At 34.9% G+C, this 16,595-nt stretch overlaps 1 protein-coding gene and 1 non-coding gene across 2 annotated transcripts in view; one reads left to right on the forward strand and one right to left on the reverse strand.

Annotated features, from left to right (window-relative positions):
* The window catches only part of ADAMTS19 (ADAM metallopeptidase with thrombospondin type 1 motif 19), a 252,836-nt gene that overhangs the window by 16,802 nt on the left and 219,439 nt on the right, over positions 1–16,595 (forward strand). The gene's annotated exons all lie outside the window — the stretch shown is intronic.
* On the reverse strand, positions 12,588–12,694 carry LOC112815209 (U6 spliceosomal RNA). The gene has a single exon (XR_003205947.1). It is a non-coding gene; the product is annotated as a U6 spliceosomal RNA (small nuclear RNA).

Here is a 16,595-nt window from a genome sequence, read left to right on the forward strand (position 1 = left end):
CATTCCATGGTTTAAGGTTCAGAATGGTGTGTATCATCATGGTTCTGCCAATGGTGACACACGAGAAGTTTCTGTATGTAGATTGTGCAGATACTCCAGTCTTATTTAAGGCAATCATACAGTGAATTCTAATAAAAAACTAATCTAATAAGAATCATCATGCTGGTGGTTAAGTGACATTGTACATTAAAAGTCAATAATTCTTTAATCATATACTAATCTATACCTTAGTATCTTGAGGAATTCAGGCATGGACCAATTTTATGAGAAGAAATTTTGTTTAATAATATTTGCTTATTAAATAATTATTAATATTAATGTTTTATATTTATTTGGAACTTATTAGCTGAATCATAGTATGGTATACTTTTAAAATTCAGGAAATTCTTTACAGGAGCCCTAAAGTATTTTTTATGCAACACTAAAATAGCACATTCTTATTGCACTCATGCACAATTGAATGTTTCCGCTTAATTGCATTTACATTTTTATCCCAGATGGTTTTATGGCTTTCTATGTACAAAGTAATGAATAATCAGAGGAGTTCCAGGTTCCTGATAGATGGGAAGTGTCTTACCTTAGGAAAGTAATCTTGACATATTTTGAGGCAGTGGGACAACCACTTGTCCCTCTTGGATTATGATTTGGGGGGTTTCCTGAAAGGAAATTTTAAGATTCCCTTGGCTAAGCGAGGACCGTAACTTGCTTCAAAGTGCATTTAGGGTGCAGCCATAGTGAGCACATCATCTTGTCTCCATCTCATCTTTATTCTTATGCCAAGCCCTAGACTGAGAGAAGTGAGAAAATGGGAACTAAGCCATTTTAATGCTACCCAGATATTTGTACAGATTTAGCGTGACGGTGTTGAGAAGGCCCTTGGGGGTTAGAGAGTTTAGTACTTGACTTTTCCAACAAGAGAAACTTGATTTCATTTCATAATTAATGTGCATATATCTACAATAAATTATTAACTGTTTAGGCTTTAACTCAGTTGATTAGGAAATGGAGCTGATGAGCCCAGGCCAATTTTGGCACTATTTAACACCTTCTGCTTTTCTGTTGCTTTCCATTAAAAAAATAATAATAATAAGATCTAAACATTTGTTTTTTTTCTTCACAAGCACTATGTGCTTATGTTTTGCCCCAGATTTTTTTTTTTTTGTCCTCTTACTTCTGCCAGGCTTTGTCTAAAATATATGACCACTTTCTGCAGTGAGCCCACATCACTGCTTCTCAATGCTTTTTTTCTTAGAGTCTGGTGTGCAGACAGCTTTATCAAAATTATGGCAGTAGGGGTGGGGTTGAGGGAGTTGGGAATTCTCCATTTAAATCAGAATCCCAGACTGGGCCTCAGATCCAAGAAATGAATTTAAAAGGAATCCAAGGTAATTCTTGTGCAAGCTAAAATTTGAGGGTAGCTACTGGAAATTTAAGAAACAAACCAGATCAACATATGGGAAGGGGGGAAAAAACGAGAGAGAGAGAGGGAAGCAAACCATAAGAGACTTTTAATAGTAGAGAACAAACTGATGGAGGAAGAGGGTTGGGTGACGGGCTAAATGGGTGATGGGTATTAAGGAGGGCACTTGTTATGATGAGCACTGGGTGTTGTATGTAAGTGATGAATCACTAAATTTTGCTGGTGAAACCAATATTACATTATATGTTCACTAACTAGAATTTAAATTTTGAGTGACTTTGAAAACTCCAGTGCTCACCACCTTTAAAGACTAGAGTTACATCCACCAAACTTTATACCCTACGTGTCTTGAATGGATTTTAACATTCCTTTTTAGCTCCTACAGTGAACTTGGATACGTTCTGTCCTTGCCTTTAACATCCTCTCAGGAACCCACTCAGATCTCATTGAGCTGGAAAGGATTTTATTGGTTTCAAATCATTATTCAACAAGTTATAAATGTGAACTAGTTAGTTGGGAGGTGATATAATGGGACCTTTATGCCAGTACGAATGTTTTTCTACTCTTTAGGTGAAAAAGTAGATAGAAATTGAAACTTGCTTCCCATTCTAGAATTTGGAAGTCAACAAATGTATCAACAGTTTTATGGGTAATGTAACAGGAAACTTATTCCAGCTGTTTCACCATAGTTATTGTCATGAAATAAAGCTGATCAGCAACAAAGGGAGAAACACACCTTCAGACTGAAAGGGGTCTATGGTGCCAGCCAGTTTAGGTATGGATAAATGAAGACTGAGGCGCATTGTTGAGGAACATTAGAAAAATCACTGAGAAAATTATAAACTCTTTGCAAGAAATTATCTACCCTGGAATGGCAGGGCAGTGTGGTCGGGTTAAGAGGACCTTGGAGATGTGTAAGAATTAAATGGTAAGCTATCTCAAATGGCAGAAATAACTAACAAATAAAATAACAAGTCTCATCTATTCATTTATATTGTATGAATTTGGATGTCACGAGTCCTATAAAACTCATTAGAATTAACAGTCACAACATTAACCTGCTAAGAGGAATGGCCAGGCAGATAATTATATCTACTAATATGATAGGTGCAGATGGTATATTTCCATTATTACTTAGATCCCAGTGTATGTAAGTAAAATGTGATAGGTACATTTTCATTATAAAAGTGTTATATTATCAGCAAATATTTTAGTGTACCCAGTTCTTGGATGGACGGTTCAGTTATTGACTGAGGAACTTATGTATAATTAGCATAGGGTTTTTGTGTTGTTTTCTGACTCTGGTTGTGTGCTTGCAGATAGAATACGTAACATTTCAGAATTTTATTACAACAAAATAGAAAGTTTGAGTCATTTATCATGGAAGTAACAATTATGTAAAAATACAACTAACAAGGCGTAATGTCTGAGTGATTCATTGTGGAAATATCTGTCTTTTAATAAATTTAATTTAGCATCCTCTGTTTTGTCTACTAATGGATAATTCCTTTGTCTCTGTAGATCTCCAGTTAGAATTTTGTCCGTTCAAAATAGGCGGTTCTAATTAGTAATGTTTTAAAAAATATTGAATCAGTATCTTAAGTTGAATGTTGCTGTGCAGAAATTTTTCTAAGTAGAATCTAATAATTTCTCATTAGAAAGTCAATTATCATATGGTTTCACTTACTTGTGGAACATAAGGAATAGCACGGAGGACATTAGGGGAAAGAAGGGAAAAAGGAAGGGGGGGAATCGGAAGGGGAGATGAACCATGAGAGACTATGGACTCTGGGAAACACTGAGGGTTCTAGAGGGGAGGGGGTAGGGGGATGGGTTAGCCTGGTGATGGGTATTAAGGAGGGCACGTTCTGCATGGAGCACTGGCTGTTATATGAAAACAATGGATCATGGATCACTACATCAAAAACTAATGATGTACTGTATGGGGACTAACATAACATAATAAAATAAAAATAAAATTAAAAAACATAATTATTTCTCATTAGTAAGATAGATTCATGAACATGCCAAGCTGATTTTTCTAGGGTAAATCATTATTTAAAATGTAACATAAAGGATCTTGTGAATGCCTTTTCCCCTACTATCTTTTTTTTCTGGTATGATTTATTTATCCTAAAATTCACCGAAATGTACAATGCAGTGACTTTTAGTACATTTATAGAATTGTGCAGCTATCACTGCTATCCAGTTTTAGAACATTTCTGTCACCCCCAAGTGGTCACTCATACCCATTTGCAGTCACTCTGTTCCTACCCGCAGTCCCAGGAAACCACTAATTTACTTTCTGTTTCAATAGATTTGCCTTTATAGTTCATATAAATGAAGTCATATAAAATTTGGACTCTTGTGTTTAAGGCTTCTTAAACTTAGTGTAATGTTTTTGAGGTTCTTCCATGTGGTAGCATGTATCAGTAGTTCATTTTTTTTCTTGCTGGGTAATAAACATTTAAAAAAATTTTTTTTTAAAAAAAAAGATTCTATATATTTATCTGAGAGAGAGAGCACAAGCAGGGGAAGGGAGAGCGACAGACAGATTCCATGCTGAACGTGGAGCCCAGTGTAGGGCTCAATTTCATGACCCTGAGATCATGACCTGAGTGGAAATCAAGAGTCTGATGCTTAACCGACTGAGCCACCCAGGCACCCCAATAAGCCATTGTTTAGATAACACTACATTTTGTTTATCTCTTCATAAGTTGTAGAACTTTGGGTTGTTTCCATTTTTTCACTTATGAATAATGGTAATATGAACAGTCATTGTGTAGGTATATATTTTCATTCCCGGGGGTAGATGTCTAGAAGCGGAATTGCTAGGTCATTTTATATATTTTAGGAAACATATATTTTAGGAAACTGGCGAATTCTTTTACAAAGTACTCACCAGTTTGTATTCCTACCAGCAAAGTATCAGGATTCCAGTTTTTCCACATCCTCAACAACACCTGTTATTGTCTCATTTTGATCATAACTAATCTATGGTTGTGCGGTTGTATCTCCTTGTGGTTTTAACTTGCATATCTCTGATGACTGTATGGAGCATCTTGTCATGCTCCATACAGTCATGTATGACTGTATGGTGCTGTCTCATAGCTACTCATAAATCATCTTTGGTGAAATGTCTAATCAGATCTTTGCCTATTTTAAGTTAGTTTTTTTTTGTCTTTTGACTATTTGGTTTTAAGAGTTCTTTATATACTTGGGTGTAAATGTTTTGTCAGACATACACAATATGCTACTGTTTTCTTCCAGTCTGTGCATTTCTATTCATTTTCTTAATGGTGTCTTCTGAAGCTAATTTTTATAAATTTTGAAAAAAAATCCTGTTTATCTTTTTTTTCTTTAGCAAATGTACTTTTGGTGTTGTATCTGAGAATTCTGTGTCTAACTTAAAGTTGCATAGACTTTCTCCCATTGGTCACATATATCTTCTTCCACACTTTTTTGGTTTTCATATTTAGGTCTGTGATTTATTCTGAGTTAGTTTTTGTGTTTGGTGTGAATGCAGAGTCCAAATTAATCTCTTTCATGTGTATATCCAATTTTCTCTCAACACCGTTTACTGGAAAGTTTGTTCTTTCCTCATGAAATGCCATAGGATTTTTGTTGAAAGTCAACCATAAATACAAGCTTACTTTTGAATTATTAATACTCTTCTTTATATGAATATAAATGTTTATCCTTATGTCGATAGCATAAGGTCATGATTTATGTAGCTTTGTAATATGTTTTTGGGAACTTCAAGTTTGATTTCTTTTCAAAAAATGTTTTGGCTATTCTCTATCCTTCACATTTCTATCAAAATTTTAGGATCAGATTGTTAATATTGACATAGGGTCTGCTGGACTTTGATAGGAATTGTGTTTAAAGGTCAATTTTGGGAGCGATTCCATCTGAAACAACACAAAAGCTTTTTTGTTATCTGGAAATTATTATTACTAGAGCAGTCATTAGGGGACGTTTTTGAACACTGTGTTGATTGATAAGGAGCAGAATTAGCTACTGATAGCCCGTATTATAGTACACAAGATTTAAAATTCATTGGGATTTATGAGAACAAGGAAAACCACTCATTTGGAGTTGTACAAATAAGATATACAAAATAGGAAGTTTTACACTTAATATCTTTGCACAATTAGGATGTGAATCTAGGTATCATACTCCAGTGCTGCTTCATATATCCCATTGCTGTGAAAAAGACCAAAGTTGTTAGGGTCAAGGTTCAAATAAAATAAGTAAGTTCAAAGAAACTTAAAAAATCCAAATCAATCTTTCAGGAAGTAGATTTTAGTCACAAACATTCAGACTTATTCCCTAAATGTAAACTTATATCCAAATAATTCTGTTTATTTAAATGAAGCCAAGATTTCCAGTATACAGCCTTTTATTAAAAACTAAAGCAATATAATTTCTCTGGTAATATGAGTGTGGACAGATGTCTTCTAGCTCTAGGAATCATGATTGAGGAAATGTTAGGAAAATAAAGGCCCTTAGACAGTTGATGTATTTGTCTATCATAAAAGATAGAAATATTGTATTTAGTTAATTCCAGTTGCTAATTTTTCACATTTTAGCAGCTCTTACATAGGGGTCTGTTATAAAACTGACAGCATCATAGAATTTATGAAATTTAATATGAAAGCAAATGTGGACTTGGTGTCATTTTAGAAGGTGAACATTTATGTTCACCTTTTAGAAGGTGAACATTTATGAATACCTAGTTGCAACTTGTTCTGGAAAAACTTGGCTCGTGAAATAAAAAGTAACGATATCCAAATAGTTATATTTAAATTTTTAGTTTTGAATGATAATGTAGGGAGATAAACACAGGAAATCTTTATATATATATTTTTTAATGTGCTTAAATTTCTTCTGCTTAAGTTGACTGTAGGTCAGGATTAAACCAGATTTTCATCCCTGTAAATCTTATATTTGAGCTTTAAGAAATAAAAGGATGGCCCAAGCATTTTGCCAGGATAGATGCTTTGGAGTGGTCAGGGGAAAATGGACAAGACATATTTACAAATACCACTTGAAATTTGGGTCCAAATTTAAGCTGGTAGAATAGTAAATTGAAGAAATATGTTTGACTACTAATTTAATTCCCATGATCGTTTATTTTGCCTTTTCAGTTTCTATAGTTTTTTCTCCTTGTCAGGCCCCAAGAGTTTACATAATCTATGTGAGTTGACACAACCTTCCTTGGAGAGAGGTAGAGTCATGAAGGGGGTCAGTGGTTGGAAAGATGAAAGAGGAGAAGCAAATCCACTGGTGCATATTTAGAACATGTTCTAAGCTTAAGAATGTGGAAACCCCTTACTTCTATTTGAAATGCTTTTGGAATAACATACTAGAGCATCCCTGGGGACAGCCCAGCACTGCACATTAATATGGATTAAGAGAGCTCCAAAGCATTTGCCTATAGTTAGCTCAGTTGTAGTATTTTAGTAAGTGTTCTAATAGCTTGGCTGCCCTTGCCTTAGCTGTGGAGTCTCCACAAATGCACAGTGTCCAATTTTTGGGCGCTTGGTCACATGGTCTTATATGTTAGGAACCTATTAATAACTCACCATAGACTTGTAAGAGAATACATCAGACTCTATATTGGAACTGCATAATCAACTGTTTACTTAATCCTTCTCTCATTTCTTTCCATTACCCATTTCTCTAGAAGATACACACTCAGTTCTGTTCAGTGCTTATATCCTCTCCCTTTCCTGTAATTCTGAAATGGATTCCAATAAATTAATCTTGGAGATTTAAAAAAATACAATGGAAGAGCAAGAGAAGACAATGGAGGACCTCCATAATACTATAAATGGTTATAACTGTGATAATAACAGGTCTTTAAGGTACTTTACAGTTTATAAATTGGATTAACAAAATCTTTTGATTGTGGTATGTCTACATGTTCTTAGAAAATAAATGACCCGTTCAAATGAATGCATAGGTGTGAGTAGCTTTCCGTACCCTGGCAGTGGCATACAGGAGACATACCTGCAAGAAATAGAGGTACTAGACTTTTCTACTAATCATACCTATAAGGGCAGGAAGTAGATGATGCCTCCAACTTTTTCTTTTTCAGATCAATAAAGATCAGTGAAAAGAATTCTATTTGCATCAATTTTTAAAAGAAAAGACTCGAGGCCCAGTATATAATAGCTATATTTGTTGAGCACTACCACACACCGTACTCATACTCATACTCATACTACCATAGGTATGGCTGACTTTCATAGAAACCCACTAAGATACATGCTCTGGCTTGATTTTATAGATGAGATGCTGAAGCTCATGGATATTGAGTAAATCAGCCATATCAGGCAGCTGGTAAGGCCAGGAGGTGAAATTCAAAGTCACACCTGTGTGTGTGTTTGTGTGTGTGTGTGTGCGCGTGCGCGCGTGCGTGCATACGCACGCGTGTCAGAGCATGTGTGTGTATGCGGTGAAAATATTTTGTTGCTTCAGTTTTATTTATCAGAGATGTATTACATTCACATCATTTTAATTCTTTGATCCAAGGTGTAGGGTGGAATTTGACATGGAGTAGATATAAGAATAGAATTTGACATAATAGAAATTACTAATTTTTTTCTGAGAGGCAGAGAGAGGGCTGGAGTGAAGAGGGGAGGGAGAGAGAGGATCTTAAGCAGGCTCCATCTCACAACCCTGAGATCATGACCTGAGCTGAAATCAAGAGTCAGACGCTTAACTGACTGTGCCTCCAAGGCTCCCAGAAATTACTGATTTTTAATGTAACCTATCCTTCTAGTTGCTGTCTTGTATTAGTATTCTCAAAAATTTTAAAGCAAGAAATTAGCACACAGTAGAGAGATTTTCTTTAAAATATGCCTGACAGAGTCCAATGCCATAAACACTTCTGAAACCAAAGAATTTACTAATGTCACTTGCCAGTTTCATTGTTGGAAAATGCTGTTGGAAAATCCTGGGATCTTGGAATTAATCTTGGTTTTGTTCTTTGGAATACATAGAATCCTTTATCTCTCTTAGTATAGTCAGCAATGACTGTGAAAACAGCTACAAACAGAATGATAATTTATGAATCAGTTCAGTTTTGGGCACTGTACCTGGTGGTTTTTAAACAGTTACCTGTGTAGTTTTTATAGTAATCCTGTGAGGAAGGTGTCATTTACACCCATTTTGTTGATCAGGAAGTTTAGGAATTTGCTTGAGGTCTCCCAGGAAGCAAGCTTGGAGTCAAATCTAGGTCTGCCTGGTTTGAAAGTTAATACCCTTCATGGAGGTGGTTTGAAGACTGAGTTGACTATGAAGTTCCGAAGCGTTGTTTCAGAAGTTGTTATGTTTCAGGTGTTAGAGCAGAAGAGAATGAAGGGGCGGGTTAAGAGTAGGAGGTGAACTCTAGGCTCTTTTAACTTGAGTGTCCTCAGCTCCGTTGTTTTCTGTTAAATATCATGTCATTTTCATAGAATATTTGGTTTGAAAAGTGTCCAAGTAGAATAAAAAAGTTTTATTGGAACTCCTGGAACTTTGACTTCTAGCCATGATGAAATAGGAGTTAGAATATCAGGCAAACTATGTGAATTAACGGATTTTCGGGCATGGGACAAAAGGTAGCACAAGGCAGTCATTCCTCAGAGAAAAGACACCGGTGAAGAATATGCGTATGTCCCAGTTTACAACCTGAGAGAGGCTGCAGCACTGGAAGGGAACAAAAATGGAGCCCGGCATCCTATGGAATTAAAGAGACAGAGTTGGAATTTGAGAGAAGCCAAGGAAGCTAGAATTTGCCAAAGGACTAAAGAAGACACAGCAGTGCCATAAGGGAGGTCTTCTGATGTGCAGAGGGTTCTTCTGGTGTATTTGTCTGAATACTAGTCTGACATTTGTAGAGCATTCTACCCTACCACCCCAGAGCACACATTATTTTTCCAGGGCTCAGAGGATATATTCCAGCGTAATACCTTATTCTGGGCCATAAAGTAAGTCTCCATGAAGTTAAGGGGAGTGAAATATTACAAAGTAAGTTTTCTCAGTCCAACAAAATTAAAAATAGAAATCAGTAAGAGAAAAGTATTTGGGAAATCCTCAAATATTTGGAAATGAAGTAATACACTTCTAGATATCATAGGGGTCAAGGAAGAAATCACAAAGGAAATTAGAAAATATGGGGAAGTGAATGGAAATGAAATATGACATATTATAATTTGTGGACTATAACTAAATTGGTGCATAGAGGAAAATATTTGCATCACATACATAGGAAAAAAGATCTCAAATCAATTATCTCAGTATACACATGAAGAAATTAGAACAAGAAGAGCAAATGAAACCTAAATTAAGCAGAAAGGAGAAATAAAAATAAGAGCTGATATCAATGAAAAAGAGAATAGAACAGGAATAGGGAAAATTAGTTGAATCAAAAGTTGGTGCTTTAAAAAAATAAAAATAATAAACTATTTTTCAAGAAAAAAACGATAAAAAATGCAAATACTCAATATAAATAATTAGAGTGAGGACATCATTACAAATGCAATAGACATGAAAAGGATAACGAGGAACTATAATGAATAACTTTGTGACAATAAATTCAGTGACTTAGATGAAAGGGACAAATAATGTCATAAAATGCCAAAGCTCCCTGAAGAAAAATTAGTAAATCTGAACAGCATTCTTTCTTTTTCCTTCTTTCTTCTTTCTTTCTTTTTCTTTCTTTTCTTTCTTCTTTCAGATTTATTTATTTATCTGAGAGAGAGAGAGAGGGCATGAGCAGGGCGAGGGGCAGAGGGAAAGAATCTCAAGCAGACTCCCTGCCAAGCACAGAGCCTGATACAGAGTTCAATCTCAGGACCCTGTGATCATGACCTGAGTTGAAATTAAGAGTCAGACACCTGACTGAGCCAACCAGGCACTCCAGAACAGCATTATTTCTATTGAGAAATTCAATTTGTAGTTATAAACTCTCTCCAGGCAAAAATGGCTCACATCATGAATTCTATCAATTTAAGGGCCTTCAGTCATCCAGACAGTGTCAAGTTGAATTATCCCCCTACCTTTTTCATTTTTCTGTTTCATATACATGGAATGGAAGATACTTCATTTGGGGTATTTTGTTCCCTTTATTGCTCCAAATTAAGAGAGCTACCAGATTTCTTAATTCCCAAAGAACACAGTGATCAAAAAAAAAAATGTACCATCATATTATATATAGATTTGTAAAATTTGAGTTAAGTGCTGCTCCATAAACTTGTTTACATTGCAACAGAACTTGTAAGAACCAAGAACTGTTATCGATGCTGCTCCATGACATTGCTGTAACTATCCATTACCACCTACACCACCCTCTCCCACTAATCACCGACCTTTTATTTACATTTCTAGAAATCACACCATCAGCATTTGCTGTGTACGATGGCAGATTTTCATCAGATATTTTTATGTTGAGATTTTCTAAATGAATTTTTATAAAAGCATTATCTTTTAAGGAAAATTCCATTCTTAGGATTTTCTTTGGGTGTGTAGGTAGGGCCATGGGTAAATAACATTTCTGGTATTTTCATACACTTAATTTTGCTTATATAATACAAATGGGATTATATATTTTGTGTCTTCTGTAACTTTTTTGTTAAGTGAATGGTAGGAGATTTTTATTCTTTTGGGATACCAGTATTAGGTATACACATTAAAAATATCTTCTACAAGTTTGTAGCCTCAAGATCATTTTATGCCATTTATATAAATTTTTAAACAACTGTATAATATTCCATAATATGAGAGCACAATAATTTACTTAAAATGCTAATATAACTTCTTAGTTAAGAACAAGCAGCTCTTCCATCTATTACCTCTGTTACTTTGGATAAAATATTTCATCTCTCTGACATTCTGTTTCGTACTTAAAACAAGGAAAAATATTTCCTATTTCATATGGTTGTAGTTGAGATTAGAGAAATAATGCAAATAAGTTACTCCCAGAGCAGGATTTCTCAACCTCACCCCTGATGACATTTTGGGTAGGATAGTTGTTGTGGGGGGCTGTTCTGTGTATTGTAGAATGTTTAATAACATCTTTGGGCTCTACCCACTAGATGCCCCATCAGGACAGCAAAAAATGTGTCTAGATATTGCCAGATTCTGCACCCCCTCCTCGGAGTGGGGGATACAAATATACCCACTGAGAATCACCGTTGGAGAGAAGAGCCTGGTATGGTACATGGTATTAAGTCTGGTACATGAAGCTGGACACATGCACAGCACAGTTCTCTGGGGTGATCTTTGCATGGACTACATCCTGGGTGGCTCTTGCTATACTTCTCCCTGGTAGTGGCCATTAAGAAAACTTCCCATGTTGCCAGACTTTAGGTTTTGGTGCCATTTTTACACTAACACAAATAACACTAATTTCACAATACCATAATCAGTTACATAGATCTTTGCACACCTATATGAGTGTAAGTACCAGAGGTATTCCTGGAAATGTTATTTTAGTTGGGGGAGGCAACACAGGGCTTACAAGACTGAAATTTTGATATATTCTGCTAAATCACCTTCCAGAAAAGCTAGACCTGTCTACACACTCACCTATTGTACCTAAGAGCACCCTTTTCTTCATATCTTCATCCATAGTGAATATCAACCTTCCTTTTGTATGAAAACATATTTTGTGAATTTTTAATGGTTCTTTCCATAACTCACCTTTCTTCCATGGATTGCATGCAGATAATCATTGCCCATTTTTCTATTACTCTTTTAGTCGTTAAAGGCTACACCTAAACCTCCAATTATAAAACTATTCAAGTGTACAGAAAAGCACAAAGACTAAATACAGCTAACACCCAGGTTTCATGAGTGTTAACATTTTACCATTTGTTTGCTTAAGATTTTTATTTTGAAATTTTGCACATGATGTTGAAGCCCTTGTGGGTGCTTTTCTACAACCATTTTATTTTCTGAGTTTCCAGATGTAACCACTGTTCTCAAATTTGTATACATATTTTCCATCCATACTTTAATAATTGTATTATATAGGTATGCATCCATAAAAATCTATAACAGCATTGTTTTGTATTTTAAACATTTGCACAAACGGAATCATACTACACACATCTTTCTAGAACTTGGCTTTTAAAAATTCATATTGCATTTTTGAGTTTTTTTAATTTAATTTTTTAAAAATATGGAATGCTTCATGAATTTGCTTGTTATCCTTGTGCAGGGGCCTTGCCAGTGTTCTCTGTATCATTCCAATTTTAGTCTATGTGCTGCTAAAGCGAGCATGTCTTGTCCATCCTTTAAATTGCAATATTTATTTGTACACAGTAGAGTTTATCCATTCCCCTATTGATTGATGTTTATCCACCTCACCCTCCCCTTTAGTTTTTATATTTTGGAGTTACCAGCAATATAATAATGATCATCCTTTTGTGAGTTCTGTGTGCACATGTGTGAGAGTTTCTCTTAGGTATATACCTATCAGTAATATGTTGGCTTATGGACATACACATCTTCATATTTATTATATATTATCCAATTGTTCTTCATGGTGATTATAAGACTGTTTCCTCTTGCCAGCTTGTATTTTCCCACACCCATACCAACAAACTCCTGGTATTGTCAAACTGTTATTTTTTCTTCTCATCTTTACTCACATTTTGGTAATTAGTAGAACAAATAGAATTTTTTAAAAAATTTTTAAACATTTATGACAGAGAAAGAGAGCATGAGCCCGGGGGGGGGGAGGGGCAGAGGGAGAGGGAGAGAGAGTCCTAAGCAAACTTCATGCTGCGCCCAGAGCCCCGCCCTGGACTCAGTTCTCTGACTCCAAGGTCATGACCTGAGCCGAAACCAAGAGTCAGACATTCAACCGACTGCTCCACCCATGTGCCCGTAGAAAAATTTGTTTTTAAAAATGGAAAGACTGAGCAATACCACCAACCCACTTGATTTAACTGGCACTTCCAGAAAATTCTGTATTTAATACACATAGAACAGTCATCAAGCTAGATCATATGTGTTGGGGCTATTAAACTCTTCTCAACAAATTTTAAATAACTGAAAACATATTAATGTGTTCTCTGGCGACAGTGGAATTAATGGAAATCAGCGACAAAATAATGCCTGAAAATTAGTATAAATTTTTAAGTGAAAAAATACACTACCAAATAGTACCTAAATCAAAGAAGAACTCACTAGGGAACTTAAAAAAAATTAGAAATGAATGAAAATGAGAACACTATATCAAAATATTTGGGATGCAGCTGAGTAATACTTATGGGAAGATTATATCATTAAATACTTAATGTCAGGGAATAAGATAGTTCAATGTTAAATTAGGAAAAGAAGAGCAAATTAAACCCAAAATGCATAGAAGGAAATAATATATGTAAGAACAGAAATCATTGAAGTTAAAGCAGAAAAAGTGGAGAAACATAAAATTTCTGGAAAGTACAATAAAATTGCTATATCTCTAGCTAGATTGATCAAAGAAAAAATGCAAATTATCAATATTAGGAATAAAAAGGAGATATCACAACAGTTCCTTTGGAATTAAAATTATAATAAGGAAATATTATGAACCACTTTATGTCAAAAAAGTTTACAACACTAGGTAAAAAGGACAAATCCTTGAAAGATACATATAAATAAACTGACAAAAATAATGTGGAACATCTGTGGAGCCCTAAATATAGTATAATTGAATTTGTAATTAAAACTTTTCCCACAAAGAAAATTCCAGGCCCAAATGCCTTCATCAGTGAATTATGTTAATCATCTATAGATGAAATACCACAGATTCTTTCAAGTCATTTGAAGGGACAGAAGAGTTCCTGATACTTTTATGGGGCCAGGATTATCCTGATATCAAAAACAGATAAAGAGGGGTGCCTGGTGGCTCAATCACTTGGGTGTCCAACTCTTAATTTTGGCTCAGGTCATGATCTCAGGGTTATGGGATTGAGCCCCATGTCGGGCTTTGTGCTGGGAATGGAGCCTACTTAGGATTCTCTCTCTCCCTCTCCTTCTGCTGCTCTCTCCCCCATCTCTCTCTCTCCCTTAAACAAACAAACAAAAAACAGTTAAAGATACTGCCAAAAAAACCCACAAAAAACCTGTAGTCTAATTTCACAGAAACATAGACACTAAAATACTTACCAACTATTAGAAGATCAAATCCTGCAATAGGTAAAAAGAGCAATATATCATGACCAGAAGGAATTTATCCCAAGAATGCAAGGATGGCTTAACCTTAAAAATGTCTATCAGTGTCATTCACTATATGAAACAAATGAAAGAGAAAAACTATACAACAATGCCAATGAATACAGGAAAATAGTTTGACAAAATTTAACATTAATTTCTGATAAAAATGTTCAGTAAACTAAGACGAGATTGTAGGTACCAAAACCTGTCAATGCACGTCTACAAAAAACAAAAACAAAACAAAACAAAAAAACCTCATGGTTGACATCATTTTTAAATGCAGAGGACTGTGTGTATATCACCAGTAATAAGATGAGGATATCCATTTTAACCACTTCTATTCAATCTTGCACCAGAAGTCTTAACCATAAGCAAAAGTAAACTGATTTAAAAATTAAAGATGTGTAGATAGAACAGGAAGAGGTAAAATTGTTTTTATTTGCAGGCAATGTGATTATATATATAAAAATCCTAAGGAAACTATAAAATAGCTACTAAAACTAAAAAGTGAGTTTAGGAAGTTCAAAAGGTGTAATGCCAATTTACAATAAATGAGTGTGTGTGTGTGTGTGTGTGAGAGAGAGAGAGAGAGAGAGAGAGAGAGGGAGAGAGGAGACATCACTTCTTTTCTCCTTTGCTTCTAGCATCCTCCTGCTCACTTTTGTAGGTCCTCATACTATTTACCTTACTACATGTGAAACTTAATGAGATACTCTTTCCAATATAATTATTACTGATTCAACAGTAAAGTTGAGGCAACTAAAATTTCTTTCTTAGATATCTATACAACCTGGGCATTTGTTTTAATTCCTGAAGAGTTTCAAGATTATTTTCTTCTCTTCAAAGGCACTGTCAGGATACAGAGAAAAATTTGAGTCAAGGCTTAAAAAGCAAGATGGTAATTTTTCAACATATGATGTTATTTATTATATATATAACAGTGCATTTCAACCATAAAGTTAAACTCTTACCATTTTAAACTTCTATAAATAAAGTTGCTTAAAAACTCACTCTGTACGGGCACCTGGGTGGCTCAGTCGGCTAAGCGTCTCACTCTTGATTTTGGCTCAGGTCATGATCTCAGGGTTGTGAGTTCAAGCCCCACGTCAGGTTCCATGCTGGGTGTGGAAGCTGCTTGGGATTCTTTGTCTCCCTCTGCCCTTCCCCCACAAAAAACAAAAACAAAAAACCTCCTGCTGTAGTAGGTCAATGTTAAGTATTTCTATTTTATGGCCTTTGAGATCTGTTTTTAAATTTAATAGAAGTGTGTCTTATAGTAAGTATATATGGGTGTGCATGTGCATATATATATATATACATATATATATAGTTTATAATAAGTGTCTTGATTCAGTTCTAAATGGTCAGATTCCTATTCATGGACCATAATATATATAAAAAATATATAATTAGCATATATACTAATTAATATAACTGAATTTTAAAGTTTTGTGTGTTCTTTTTGTATATGTAAAGTAATAAATACATTTATCCTTTCTCTTGGCATCTGTACTGAATTCTAAATAGCATAACATTTTCTAGATGAACTTTCTCAGTTTGGAATATTCTCATGTGTCTTCAACTCTTTAAAACAATTTAGCATATCCTGAATTAGTGAGAACTGTAATTCATATGTATTCTTTGGGTAGTTGTTGAATCAGACCTGAAGGGATTCGTACCCATATATGGATTTGAAGTCTACATGTTGGATAAGTTGAATAAATAATAAGTCCCAGATAAATTGCAAGACCCAAAGAAAGCATGAAGCAATACCGTATTCTGTATTATTTGGGTGGTGTGATTTTTAGGCCTCTGGTTTTATTTGCTTTCTGCTAGAGATCCTATTAACAGTCAGCACAAGAAACATACCAGGCTTTTATGTTGAACTGAAAATCTTAGTTATCTAGAGATAAAGTACTTAGGACTCTGTAAGGTAGAACACAGGAATAGTTTGCTTTCTGTAGAGATTTATAGTTGT

The sequence above is a fragment of the Callorhinus ursinus genome, unplaced genomic scaffold, assembly GCF_003265705.2.
Source record: "Callorhinus ursinus isolate GAN/ISIS: 27379988/994484 unplaced genomic scaffold, GSC_fseal_2.0 scaffold30, whole genome shotgun sequence".
Lineage (NCBI taxonomy): Eukaryota > Metazoa > Chordata > Mammalia > Carnivora > Otariidae > Callorhinus > Callorhinus ursinus.